An 11,954-nucleotide genomic window follows, 5' to 3' on the forward strand; every position below is an offset into this window, starting at 1 on the left:
AACGGGTTGCAGGAGACACTTTTTCTCTGCTTTCTCAGTCTGTTTCCTAGTGCCGGTTTAAAGTTCCTGCAGTTTTCACTGTCAAACCGAGTTGGAGCTAGTACCTCCCCTTATATATGTATGGAATGGAGTTTGCAACTGAAAAGAAACTTTGTGTTCCCAACTAGCTAGGTGAAGGACGGCTTTCACACACACATATCTCTCAGAACTGAGCAAGTGGAGAGACGTTCGTTCATCTAGCACCATGGGAACGGGTTGCAGGAGACACATTTTCTCTGCCCTCTCAGTCTGTTTCCTAGTGCCGGTTTGAAGTTCCTGCAGTTTTCACTGTCAAACCGACTTGGAGCTAGTACCTCCCAATATATATGTATGGAATGGAGTTTGCAACTGAAAAGAAACTTTGTGTTCCCAACTAGCTAGGTGAAGGACGGCTTTCACACACACTTATCTCTCAGAACTGAGCAAGTGGAGAGACGTTCGTTCATCTAGCACCATGGGAACGGGTTGCAGGAGACACTTTTTCTCTGCTTTCTCAGACTGTTTCCTAGTGCCGGTTTGAAGTTCCTGCAGTTTTCACTGTAAAAACGAGTTGGAGCTAGTACCTCCCTATATATATGTATGGAATGGAGTTTGCAACTGAAAAGAAACTTTGTGTTCCCTACAAGCTAGGTGAAGGACGGCTTTCACACACACTTATCTCTCAGAACTGAACAAATGGAGAGACGTTCGTTCATCTAGCACCAAGGGAACGGGTTGCAGGAGACACTTTTTCTCTGCTTTCTCAGTCTGTTTCCTTGTGCCGGTTTGAAGTTCCTGCAGTTTTCACTGTCAAACCGAGTTGGAGCTAGTACCTCCCCATATATATGTATGGAATGGAGTTTGCAACTGAAAAGAAACTTTGTGTTCCCAACAAGCTAGGTGAAGGACGGCTTTCACACACACTTATCTCTCAGAACTGAGCAAGTGGAGAGACGTTCGTTCATCTAGCACCATGGGAACGGGTTGCAGGAGACACTTTTTCTCTGCTTTCTCAGTCTGTTTCCTAGTGCCGGTTTGAAGTTCCTGCAGTTTTCACTGTAAAACCGAGTTGGAGCTAGTACCTCCCTATATATATGTATGGAATGGAGTTTGCAACTGAAAAGAAACTTTGTGTTCCCAACAAGCTAGGTGAAGGACGGCTTTCACACACACTTATCTCTCAGAACTGAACAAATGGAGAGACGTTCGTTCATCTAGCACCAAGATAACGGGTTGCAGGAGACACTTTTTCTCTGCTTTCTCAGTCTGTTTCCTAGTGCCGGTTTGAAGTTCCTGCAGTTTTCACTGTCAAACCGAGTTGGAGCTAGTACCTCCCCATATATATGTATGGAATGGAGTTTGCAACTGAAAAGAAACTTTGTGTTCCCAACAAGCTAGGTGAAGGACGGCTTTCACACACACTTATCTCTCAGAACTAAGAAAGCGGAGAGACATTCGTTCATCTAGCACCAAGGGAACGGGTTGGGTTGCAGGAGACACTGTTTCTCTGCTTTCTCAGTCTGTTTCCTAGTGCCGGTTTGAAGTTCCTGCAGTTTTCACTGTAAATTCGAGTTGGAGCTAGTACCTCCCCATATATATGTATGGAATGGAGTTTGCAACTGAAAAGAAACTTTGTGTTCCCAACAAGCTAGGTGAAGGACGGCTTTCACACACACTTATCTCTCAGAACTGAGCAAGTGGAGAGACGTTCGTTCATCTAGCACCAAGGGAACGGTTTGCAGGAGACACTTTTTCTCTGCTTTCTCAGTCTGTTTCCTAGTGCCGGTTTGAAGTTCCTGCAGTTTTCACTGTCAAACCTATTTGGAGCTAGTACCTCCCCATATATATGTATGGAATGGAGTTTGCAACTGAAAAGAAACTTTGTGTTCCCAACAAGCTAGGTGAAGGACGGCTTTCACACACACTTATCTCTCAGAACTTAACAAATGGAGAGACGTTCGTTCATCTAGCACCAAGGGAACGGGTTGCAGGAGACACTTTTTCTCTGCTTTCTCAGTCTGTTTCCTAGTGCCGGTTTGAAGTTCCTGCAGTTTTCACTGTAAAACCGAGTTGGAGCTAGTACCTCCCCTTATATATGTATGGAATGGAGTTTGCAACTGAAAAGAAACTTTGTGTTCCCAACAAGCTAGGTGAAGGACGGCTTTCACACACACTTATCTCTCAGAACTGAACAAATGGAGAGACGTTCGTTCATCTAGCACCAAGGGAACGGGTTGCAGGAGACACTTTTTCTCTGCTTTCTCAGTCTGTTTCCTAGTGCCGGTTTGAAGTTCCTGCAGTTTTCACTGTAAAACCGAGTTGGAGCTAGTACCTCCCTATATATATGTATGGAATGGAGTTTGCAACTGAAAAGAAACTTTGTGTTCCCAACAAGCTAGGTGAAGGACGGCTTTCACACACACTTATCTCTCAGAACTAAGCAAGTGGAGAGACATTCGTTCATCTGGCACCAAGGGAACGGGTTGCAGGTGACACTTTTTCTCTGCTTTCTCAGTCTGTTTCCTAGTGCCGGTTTGAAGTTCCTGCAGTTTTCACTGTAAAATCGAGTTGGAGCTAGTACCTCCCCATATATATGTATGGAATGGAGTTTGCAACTGAAAAGAAACTTTGTGTTCCCAACAAGCTAGGTGAAGGACGGCTTTCACACACACTTATCTCTCAGAACTGAGCAAGTGGAGAGACGTTCGTTCATCTAGCACCAAGGGAACGGGTAGCAGGAGACACTTTTTCTCTGCTTTCTCAGTCTGTTTCCTAGTGCCGGTTTGAAGTTCCTGCAGTTTTCACTGTAAAATCGAGTTGGAGCTAGTACCTCCCCATATATATGTATGGAATGGAGTTTGCAACTGAAAAGAAACTTTGTGTTCCCAACAAGCTAGGTGAAGAACGGCTTTCACACACACTTATCTCTCAGAACTAAGCAAGTGGAGAGACATTCATTCATCTAGCACCAAGGGAACGGGTTGCAGGAGACACTTTTTCTCTGCTTTCTCAGTCTGTTTCCTAGTGCCGGTTTGAAGTTCCTGCAGTTTTCACTGTAAAATCGAGTTGGAGCTAGTACCTCCCCATATAGATGTATGGAATGGAGTTTGCAACTGAAAAGAAACTTTGTGTTCCCAACAAGCTAAGTGAAGGACGGCTTTCACACACACTTATCTCTCAGAACTGAGCAAGTGGAGAGACGTTCGTTCATCTAGCACCATGGGAACGGGTTGCATTAGACACTTTTTCTCTGCTTTCTCAGTCTGTTTCCTAGTGCCGGTTTGAAGTTCCTGCAGTTTTCACTGTAAAACCGAGTTGGAGCTAGTACCTCCCCATATATATGTATGGAATGGAGTTTGCAACTGAAAAGAAACTTTGTGTTCCCAACTAGCTAGGTGAAGGACGGCTTTCACACACATATATCTCTCAGAACTGAGCAAGTGGAGAGACGTTCGTTCATCTAGCACCATGGGAACGGGTTGCAGGAGACACATTTTCTCTGCTTTCTCAGTCTGTTTCCTAGTGCCGGTTTGAAGTTCCTGCAGTTTTCACTGTCAAACCGAGTTGGAGCTAGTACCTCGCCATATATATGTATGGAATGGAGTTTGCAACTGAAAAGAAACTTTGTGTTCCCAACTAGCTAGGTGAAGGTCGGCTTTCACACACACTTATCTCTCAGAACTGAGCAAGTGGGAGACGTTCGTTCATCTAGCACCATGGGAACGGGTTTCAGGAGACACTTTTTTTCTGCTTTCTCAGTCTGTTTCCTAGTGCCGGTTTGAAGTTCCTGCAGTTTTCACTGTAAAACCGAGTTGGAGCTAGTACCTCCCCATATATATGTATGGAATGGAGTTTGCAACTGAAAAGAAACTTTGTGTTCCCAACAAGCTAGGTGAAGGACGGCTTTCACACACACTTATCTCTCAGAACTGAACAAATTGAGAGACGTTCGTTCATCTAGCACCAAGGGAACGGGTTGCAGGAGACACTTTTTCTCTGCTTTCTCAGTCTGTTTCCTAGTGCCGGTTTAAAGTTCCTGCAGTTTTCACTGTCAAACCGAGTTGGAGCTAGTACCTCCCCTTATATATGTATGAAATGGAGTTTGCAACTGAAAAGAAACTTTGTGTTCCCAACTAGCTCGGTGAAGGACGGCTTTCACACACACATATCTCTCAGAACTGAGCAAGTGGAGAGACGTTCGTTCATCTAGCACCATGGGAACGGGTTGCAGGAGACACATTTTCTCTGCCCTCTCAGTCTGTTTCCTAGTGCCGGTTTGAAGTTCCTGCAGTTTTCACTGTCAAACCGAGTTGGAGCTAGTACCTCCCAATATATATGTATGGAATGGAGTTTGCAACTGAAAAGAAACTTTGTGTTCCCAACTAGCTAGGTGAAGGACGGCTTTCACACACACTTATCTCTCAGAACTGAGCAAGTGGAGAGACGTTCGTTCATCTAGCACCATGGGAACGGGTTGCAGGAGACACTTTTTCTCTGCTTTCTCAGACTGTTTCCTAGTGCCGGTTTGAAGTTCCTGCAGTTTTCACTGTAAAACCGAGTTGGAGCTAGTACCTCCCTATATATATGTATGGAATGGAGTTTGCAACTGAAAAGAAACTTTGTGTTCCCAACAAGCTAGGTGAAGGACGGCTTTCACACACACTTATCTCTCAGAACTGAACAAATGGAGAGACGTTCGTTCATCTAGCACCAAGTTAACGGGTTGCAGGAGACACTTTTTCTCTGCTTTCTCAGTCTGTTTCCTAGTGCCGGTTTGAAGTTCCTGCAGTTTTCACTGTCAAACCGAGTTGGAGCTAGTACCTCCCCATATATATGTATGGAATGGAGTTTGCAACTGAAAAGAAACTTTGTGTTCCCAACAAGCTAGGTGAAGGACGGCTTTCACACACACTTTTCTCTCAGAACTAAGCAAGTGGAGAGACATTCGTTCATCTAGCACCAAGGGAACGGGTTGCATTAGACACTGTTTCTCTGCTTTCTCAGTCTGTTTCCTAGTGCCGGTTTGAAGTTCCTGCAGTTTTCACTGTAAAACCGAGTTGGAGCTAGTACCTCCCCATATATATGTATGGAATGGAGTTTGCAACTGAAAAGAAACTTTGTGTTCCCAACTAGCTAGGTGAAGGACGGCTTTCACACACATATATCTCTCAGAACTGAGCAAGTGGAGAGACGTTCGTTCATCTAGCACCATGGGAACGGGTTGCAGGAGACACATTTTCTCTGCTTTCTCAGTCTGTTTCCTAGTGCCGGTTTGAAGTTCCTGCAGTTTTCACTGTCAAACCGAGTTGGAGCTAGTACCTCGCCATATATATGTATGGAATGGAGTTTGCAACTGAAAAGAAACTTTGTGTTCCCAACTAGCTAGGTGAAGGTCGGCTTTCACACACACTTATCTCTCAGAACTGAGCAAGTGGGAGACGTTCGTTCATCTAGCACCATGGGAACGGGTTTCAGGAGACACTTTTTTTCTGCTTTCTCAGTCTGTTTCCTAGTGCCGGTTTGAAGTTCCTGCAGTTTTCACTGTAAAACCGAGTTGGAGCTAGTACCTCCCCATATATATGTATGGAATGGAGTTTGCAACTGAAAAGAAACTTTGTGTTCCCAACAAGCTAGGTGAAGGACGGCTTTCACACACACTTATCTCTCAGAACTGAACAAATTGAGAGACGTTCGTTCATCTAGCACCAAGGGAACGGGTTGCAGGAGACACTTTTTCTCTGCTTTCTCAGTCTGTTTCCTAGTGCCGGTTTAAAGTTCCTGCAGTTTTCACTGTCAAACCGAGTTGGAGCTAGTACCTCCCCTTATATATGTATGAAATGGAGTTTGCAACTGAAAAGAAACTTTGTGTTCCCAACTAGCTCGGTGAAGGACGGCTTTCACACACACATATCTCTCAGAACTGAGCAAGTGGAGAGACGTTCGTTCATCTAGCACCATGGGAACGGGTTGCAGGAGACACATTTTCTCTGCCCTCTCAGTCTGTTTCCTAGTGCCGGTTTGAAGTTCCTGCAGTTTTCACTGTCAAACCGAGTTGGAGCTAGTACCTCCCAATATATATGTATGGAATGGAGTTTGCAACTGAAAAGAAACTTTGTGTTCCCAACTAGCTAGGTGAAGGACGGCTTTCACACACACTTATCTCTCAGAACTGAGCAAGTGGAGAGACGTTCGTTCATCTAGCACCATGGGAACGGGTTGCAGGAGACACTTTTTCTCTGCTTTCTCAGACTGTTTCCTAGTGCCGGTTTGAAGTTCCTGCAGTTTTCACTGTAAAACCGAGTTGGAGCTAGTACCTCCCTATATATATGTATGGAATGGAGTTTGCAACTGAAAAGAAACTTTGTGTTCCCAACAAGCTAGGTGAAGGACGGCTTTCACACACACTTATCTCTCAGAACTGAACAAATGGAGAGACGTTCGTTCATCTAGCACCAAGTTAACGGGTTGCAGGAGACACTTTTTCTCTGCTTTCTCAGTCTGTTTCCTAGTGCCGGTTTGAAGTTCCTGCAGTTTTCACTGTCAAACCGAGTTGGAGCTAGTACCTCCCCATATATATGTATGGAATGGAGTTTGCAACTGAAAAGAAACTTTGTGTTCCCAACAAGCTAGGTGAAGGACGGCTTTCACACACACTTTTCTCTCAGAACTAAGCAAGTGGAAAGACATTCGTTCATCTAGCACCAAGGGAACGGGTTGCAGGAGACACTGTTTCTCTGCTTTCTCAGTCTGTTTCCTAGTGCCGGTTTGAAGTTCCTGCAGTTTTCACTGTAAATTCGAGTTGGAGCTAGTACCTCCCCATATATATGTATGGAATGGAGTTGGCAACTTAAAAGAAACTTTGTGTTCCCAACAAGCTAGGTGAAGGACGGCTTTCACACACACTTATCTCTCAGAACTGAGCAAGTGGAGAGACGTTCGTTCATCTAGCACCAAGGGAACGGTTTGCAGGAGACACTTTTTCTCTGCTTTCTCAGTCTGTTTCCTACTGCCGGTTTGAAGTTCCTGCAGTTTTCACTGTCAAACCTAGTTGGAGCTAGTACCTCCCCATATATATGTATGGAATGGAGTTTGCAACTGAAAAGAAACTTTGTGTTCCCAACAAGCTAGGTGAAGGACGGCTTTCACACACACTTATCTCTCAGAACTTAACAAATGGAGAGACGTTCGTTCATCTAGCACCAAGGGAACGGGTTGCAGGAGACACTTTTTCTCTGCTTTCTCAGTCTGTTTCCTAGTGCCGGTTTGAAGTTCCTGCAGTTTTCAGTGTGAAACCGAGTTGGAGCTAGTACCTCCCCTTATATATGTATGGAATGGAGTTTGCAACTGAAAAGAAACTTTGTGTTCCCAACAAGCTAGGTGAAGGACGGCTTTCACACACACTTATCTCTCAGAACTGAACAAATGGAGAGACGTTCGTTCATCTAGCACCAAGGGAACGGGTTGCAGGAGACACTTTTTCTCTGCTTTCTCAGTCTGTTTCCTAGTGCCGGTTTGAAGTTCCTGCAGTTTTCACTGTCAAACCGAGTTGGAGCTTGTACCTCCCTATATATATGTATGGAATGGAGTTTGCAACTGAAAAGAAACTTTGTGTTCCCAACAAGCTAGGTGAAGGACGGCTTTCACACACACTTATCTCTCAGAACTAAGCAAGTGGAGAGACATTCGTTCATCTAGCACCAAGGGAACGGGTTGCAGGTGACACTTTTTCTCTGATTTCTCAGTCTGTTTCCTAGTGCCGGTTTGAAGTTCCTGCAGTTTTCACTGTAAAATCGAGTTGGAGCTAGTACCTCCCCATATATATGTATGGAATGGAGTTTGCAACTGAAAAGAAACTTTGTGTTCCCAACAAGCTAGGTGAAGGACGGCTTTCACACACACTTATCTCTCAGAACTGAGCAAGTGGAGAGACGTTCGTTCATCTAGCACCAAGGGAACGGGTAGCAGGAGACACTTTTTCTCTGCTTTCTCAGTCTGTTTCCTAGTGCCGGTTTGAAGTTCCTGCAGTTTTCACTGTAAAATCGAGTTGGAGCTAGTACCTCCCCATATATATGTATGGAATGGAGTTTGCAACTGAAAAGAAACTTTGTGTTCCCAACAAGCTAGGTGAAGAACGGCTTTCACACACACTTATCTCTCAGAACTAAGCAAGTGGAGAGACATTCGTTCACCTAGCACCAAGGGAACGGGTTTCAGGAGACACTTTTTCTCTGCTTTCTCAGTCTGTTTCCTAGTGCCGGTTTGAAGTTCCTGCAGTTTTCACTGTAAAATCGAGTTGGAGCTAGTACCTCCCCATATATATGTATGGAATGGAGTTTGCAACTTAAAAGAAACTTTGTGTTCCCAACAAGCTAGGTGAAGGACGGCTTTCACACACACTTATCTCTCAGAACTGAGCAAGTGGAGAGACGTTCGTTCATCTAGCACCAAGGGAACGGGTTGCAGGAGACACTTTTTCTCTGCTTTCTCAGTCTGTTTCCTAGTGCCGGTTTGAAGTTCCTGCAGTTTTCAGTGTGAAACCGAGTTGGAGCTAGTACCTCCCCATATATATGTATGGAATGGAGTTTGCAACTGAAAAGAAACTTTGTGTTCCCAACAAGCTAGGTGAAGGACGGCTTTCACACACACTTATCTCTCAGAACTGAGCAAGTGGAGAGACGTTCGTTCATCTAGCACCATGGGAACGGGTTGCAGGAGACACTTTTTCTCTGCTTTCTCAGACTGTTTCCTAGTGCCGGTTTGAAGTTCCTGCAGTTTTCACTGTAAAACCGAGTTGGAGTTAGTACCTCCCTATATATATATATGGAATGGAGTTTGCAACTGAAAAGAAACTATGTGTTCCCAACAAGCTAGGTGAAGGACGGCTTTCACACACACTTATCTCTCAGAACTGAACAAATGGAGAGACGTTCGTTCATCTAGCACCAAGTTAACGGGTTGCAGGAGACACTTTTTCTCTGCTTTCTCAGTCTGTTTCCTAGTGCCGGTTTGAAGTTCCTGCAGTTTTCACTGTCAAACCGAGTTGGAGCTAGTACCTCCCCATATATATGTATGGAATGGAGTTTGCAACTGAAAAGAAACTTTGTGTTCCCAACAAGCTAGGTGAAGGACGGCTTTCACACACACTTTTCTCTCAGAACTAAGCAAGTGGAGAGACATTCGTTCATCTAGCACCAAGGGAACGGGTTGCAGGAGACACTGTTTCTCTGCTTTCTCAGTCTGTTTCCTAGTGCCGGTTTGAAGTTCCTGCAGTTTTCACTGTAAATTCGAGTTGGAGCTAGTACCTCCCCATATATATGTATGGAATGGAGTTGGCAACTTAAAAGAAACTTTGTGTTCCCAACAAGCTAGGTGAAGGACGGCTTTCACACACACTTATCTCTCAGAACTGAGCAAGTGGAGAGACGTTCGTTCATCTAGCACCAAGGGAACGGTTTGCAGGAGACACTTTTTCTCTGCTTTCTCAGTCTGTTTCCTACTGCCGGTTTGAAGTTCCTGCAGTTTTCACTGTCAAACCTAGTTGGAGCTAGTACCTCCCCATATATATGTATGGAATGGAGTTTGCAACTGAAAAGAAACTTTGTGTTCCCAACAAGCTAGGTGAAGGACGGCTTTCACACACACTTATCTCTCAGAACTTAACAAATGGAGAGACGTTCGTTCATCTAGCACCAAGGGAACGGGTTGCAGGAGACACTTTTTCTCTGCTTTCTCAGTCTGTTTCCTAGTGCCGGTTTGAAGTTCCTGCAGTTTTCACTGTAAAACCGAGTTGGAGCTAGTACCTCCCCTTATATATGTATGGAATGGAGTTTGCAACTGAAAAGAAACTTTGTGTTCCCAACAAGCTAGGTGAAGGACGGCTTTCACACACACTTATCTCTCAGAACTGAACAAATGGAGAGACGTTCGTTCATCTAGCACCAAGGGAACGGGTTGCAGGAGACACTTTTTCTCTGCTTTCTCAGTCTGTTTCCTAGTGCCGGTTTGAAGTTCCTGCAGTTTTCACTGTCAAACCGAGTTGGAGCTTGTACCTCCCTATATATATGTATGGAATGGAGTTTGCAACTGAAAAGAAACTTTGTGTTCCCAACAAGCCAAGTGAAGGACGGCTTTCACACACACTTATCTCTCAGAACTAAGCAAGTGGAGAGACATTCGTTCATCTAGCACCAAGGGAACGGGTTGCAGGTGACACTTTTTCTCTGATTTCTCAGTCTGTTTCCTAGTGCCGGTTTGAAGTTCCTGCAGTTTTCACTGTAAAATCGAGTTGGAGCTAGTACCTCCCCATATATATGTATGGAATGGAGTTTGCAACTGAAAAGAAACTTTGTGTTCCCAACAAGCTAGGTGAAGGACGGCTTTCACACACACTTATCTCTCAGAACTGAGCAAGTGGAGAGACGTTCGTTCATCTAGCACCAAGGGAACGGGTAGCAGGAGACACTTTTTCTCTGCTTTCTCAGTCTGTTTCCTAGTGCCGGTTTGAAGTTCCTGCAGTTTTCACTGTAAAATCGAGTTGGAGCTAGTACCTCCCCATATATATGTATGGAATGGAGTTTGCAACTGAAAAGAAACTTTGTGTTCCCAACAAGCTAGGTGAAGAACGGCTTTCACACACACTTATCTCTCAGAACTAAGCAAGTGGAGAGACATTCGTTCACCTAGCACCAAGGGAACGGGTTTCAGGAGACACTTTTTCTCTGCTTTCTCAGTCTGTTTCCTAGTGCCGGTTTGAAGTTCCTGCAGTTTTCACTGTAAAATCGAGTTGGAGCTAGTACCTCCCCATATATATGTATGGAATGGAGTTTGCAACTTAAAAGAAACTTTGTGTTCCCAACAAGCTAGGTGAAGGACGGCTTTCACACACACTTATCTCTCAGAACTGAGCAAGTGGAGAGACGTTCGTTCATCTAGCACCAAGGGAACGGGTTGCAGGAGACACTTTTTCTCTGCTTTCTCAGTCTGTTTCCTAGTGCCGGTTTGAAGTTCCTGCAGTTTTCAGTGTGAAACCGAGTTGGAGCTAGTACCTCCCCATATATATGTATGGAATGGAGTTTGCAACTGAAAAGAAACTTTGTGTTCCCAACAAGCTAGGTGAAGGACGGCTTTCACACACACTTATCTCTCAGAACTGAGCAAGTGGAGAGACGTTCGTTCATCTAGCACCAAGGGAACGGGTTGCAGGAGACACTTTTTCTCTGCTTTCTCAGTCTGTTTCCTAGTGCCGGTTTGAAGTTCCTGCAGTTTTCACTGTCAAACCGAGTTGGAGCTAGTACCTCGCCATATATATGTATGGAATGGAGTTTGCAACTGAAAAGAAACTTTGTGTTCCCAATTAGCTAGGTGAAGGACGGCTTTCACACACACTTATCTCTCAGAAATGAGCAAGTGGAGAGACGTTCGTTCATCTAGCACCATGGGAACGGGTTGCAGGAGACACTTTTTCTCTGCTTTCTCAGTCTGTTTCCTAGTGCCGGTTTGAAGTTCCTGCAGTTTTCACTGTCAAACCGTGTTGGAGCTAGTACCTCCCCATATATATGTATGGAATGGAGTTTGCAACTGAAAAGAAACTTTGTGTTTCCAACTAGCTAGGTGAAGGACGGCTTTCACACACACATATCTCTCAGAACTGAGCAAGTGGAGAGACGTTCGTTCATCTAGCACCATGTGAACGGGTTGCAGGAGACACATTTTCTCTGCTTTCTCAGTCTGTTTCCTAGTGCCGGTTTGAAGTTCCTGCAGTTTTTACTGTCAAACCGAGTTGGAGCTTGTACCTCGCCATATATATGTATGGAATGGAGTTTGCAACTGAAAAGAAACTTTGTGTTCCCAACTAGCTATGTGAAGGACGGCTTTCACACACACTTATCTCTCACAACTGAGCAAGTGGAGAGACGTTCGTTCATCTAGCACCATGG

Source organism: Camelus dromedarius, chromosome 9 (assembly GCF_036321535.1).
Source record: "Camelus dromedarius isolate mCamDro1 chromosome 9, mCamDro1.pat, whole genome shotgun sequence".
NCBI classification, from domain to species: Eukaryota; Metazoa; Chordata; class Mammalia; order Artiodactyla; family Camelidae; genus Camelus; species Camelus dromedarius.